Source organism: Polypterus senegalus, chromosome 10 (genome assembly GCF_016835505.1).
Source record: "Polypterus senegalus isolate Bchr_013 chromosome 10, ASM1683550v1, whole genome shotgun sequence".
NCBI classification, from domain to species: Eukaryota; Metazoa; Chordata; class Cladistia; order Polypteriformes; family Polypteridae; genus Polypterus; species Polypterus senegalus.
The window spans coordinates 124,901,742-124,904,592 of NC_053163.1; positions in this window are offsets into that span (position 1 = coordinate 124,901,742).

The following is a 2,851-nucleotide window of genomic DNA, read 5'->3' on the forward strand; positions in this document are numbered from 1 at the left end:
GGCCCAAATCTCTCATGTATTCTCTTCAGCATTCTGTTGTTTCTACCAGAGCTCGCATTAGCTCTCAGCCATTAGTTGTATCTGATATTTCCTGAGTGATCTGGGACCCCCGAACTTCCTGTTATCATTACCAAAGATTAAAGCGCTTCTAAACCAAGAATGTTCTTTATTAAATTTATCCTTTATTTAATTTGCTGTCTCCTGGTGGAAACTACACGAAGACAGTGTCTACGTGCAGAAGCAAAAAGAAAAAAACATTCATCCTATAGGTAAGAAAAACTGTTAGCCCTCCGGCTGGTGGTGTCCTTTTTATTAGGTTTCAGTTATTAAATTGTACAAAAATAAAGCTTTGGTCATGCTGGTCACCTGAAAGTACGGACTTTAAGATACGTTGTTGTTGTTGACAGGGTGCAATGGATTCTGAGAATGCAAATGTAGAAGCTTCCACTGTTTTTGCCATTATCCTTGTGGCTCCTTAATCCATGTGTGTACTCTACAATATCAGAAACGTCAAGTGACTGTCCTATAGAAGACATAGGTGGAGAACAGCTCTGAGCTCCTGGTTGAGCCCCCAATTGCTGCTTTAACCACACTGGAGCAGTGTCCACGCTGCACCAATGGATACTGGGTAACATGAATGGACACCTGCAACAGTAAAAGCCTGCTATTTAAAAAGTCAAAATACGGTCGAGTATGCAGGGTTCAAAGACCTTGATCTTTTGGCAGACTGACCCACCACAATGGTCTGGACACCAAGCATCCTTGCACTTCCTTCAGTGTATCTACATATGACATTCCCTTTAGATCTCCAAGCACAGCAGCATGGTATGCTCCCTTGCCCTCCAGCTTTGTCCTCCTGTCTCTTACCAGCTACCCAGTGGTGCTCTTTTGCATGTGAGAGTCTAACACGTCTACAATGTGACACTTTATTCCTCACTAAACCTCTGTCCACTGCTTCCCGGCTAATGGTAACTCCACTCCACGTGTTTGAACGTTGACGATCTTGTAAAATAAACCATAAAAGTTTAGCCCATTGGCTCTATTAAACTAAAGGAAATAAAATCAAAGAGAAATGTCTTAACTAGGACATTGTCTCATTTAACTCTGAACATTAACACCTAAACTTTCGACTTACCTTTCACCATTGGGGTCACTGTTGTGGTGGACAGCCAGCGTCTTTACCTGGAGTGGAAGGACCAGGAGAGAGCATTTACTTAAGGCATTATCTATCCCGGACCACTAGGCGTTAGCCCTCTTGGGTTGCTACGGCACCTTGAATTCCCACACAGCACACTGGTACTTGGAGTTTGGTGGCTCAGTCCTGTTGGGTCCTGGGGGTTCCGCCAGGAGGTGCTGCAGGGACTCCTGAGCCCTATGTCATCAGGCTCCCAACTTACCCAAAAGTGCTTCCGGACAAATCCTCTGAGACAATGGAAGTACTCCCGGGATTATATAAAAGGAGCCAGAGTCAGGAGGGAGAAGGCAATGCTTGCTGGAGGAGGGGTGGAGGCAGATAGAAAGAGAAGAAGAGAGAAAGAGAAGGCAGAGGCAGAGACTGCTTTGTGCTGTGGGTGAACTGTGGGAAACGCTTAAGGAGGAGTTTCCCACAACTCAATAAAGGCCTGTGTGTTGTGTTTGTGTCTGTTTGTGTCAGGTTTGGAGAGCTGGTGCACGTCCTGCAGGCCACACTGTTTACAAAATCATTTACTTATTAATTTAAGCGCTTTGGTTTGCACGCCATTATAAGCAGTCACAGTAAACAGGCTGCTGAGCTGACCGCTTCTAAACACTGATCCTGCTACAGACCCTCATATATAAAATTAACAATTTCTTTCATATTGCTGCAGTTATGTTACAGTCTGGATTCAAGCATGTTTTCTGTTTTATTGTTATTTTTTAATTATGTTTCATGTTCCTATGTAATTTGCGTCCTGGCCACTGTGACATCACACCCAAGGGCCCCAAGGTACAGGTGGATGAGACAGCTTCCTTCAGGTCGCTATTGGGTTGTAGGAGTTCTGCACAGCAATTATTGATTTTTTTTTTTGGTCTGATCCTTGGATTCTGAATTTAGTTTTCAGATTTGGTTACTTTTTCAGACCTACATGTTTTGCTCTTTTCCATTATATTTTTGTATTGAATACATTTTATAGTATATATATTTTTAGGTAAAAAGATTCTTCTTTTGGACTTGTCTATTTCAATCCAGAGGCTTGATGGTTGTTCCTCTTTCTTGAAGGGTATTTTGGTGAGTTTTTAAGTTTAAGTACTTTGAACTTCTAAACCAGCTCCCTAATTTAGGCCAGTGCAGACCATAGTCTGCAGGTAAGACTATATCTGGTCAGGTCTGTGAAAGTACTGGCCTGCTTTTTGGAACTCTTAGTACGCCTTACATGCTTTGCCATGTTTTTCACTCTAATTCACAACAGCTGCTATTCAGTGTAAAGTTTACTGTGTCCAGTTTTAAAACGACATTCTACTTAATTTTATCTCAAAACTGAAAATACAATGCTCACTAAGCAGAGCTGATCGGACTACTCTTTTTTTTCCACTTTAATGTCCTACAAATATTTACTAATTTTCTTTTGAATTTTATGAACGCTTGATTTACAATTAGTGTCACAGTTATGCAAAGACAATTATTTAAAATTTTCTTATCAAGTGATCACCAACAAAAATTAAATTATACGCAGGTACAGGAGAATAATTAGTTTTTCATCTAAAGGTAAGGCCTAACAAAACTATATTTATAGTTACATACTCACAGAAATTTAAATCCAATTTCTTTAAGCGCGCACTGTTGCTTGGGTCTGTGTGCTTTCAGAATTGTAATTAAACAGCCTTTTAATCA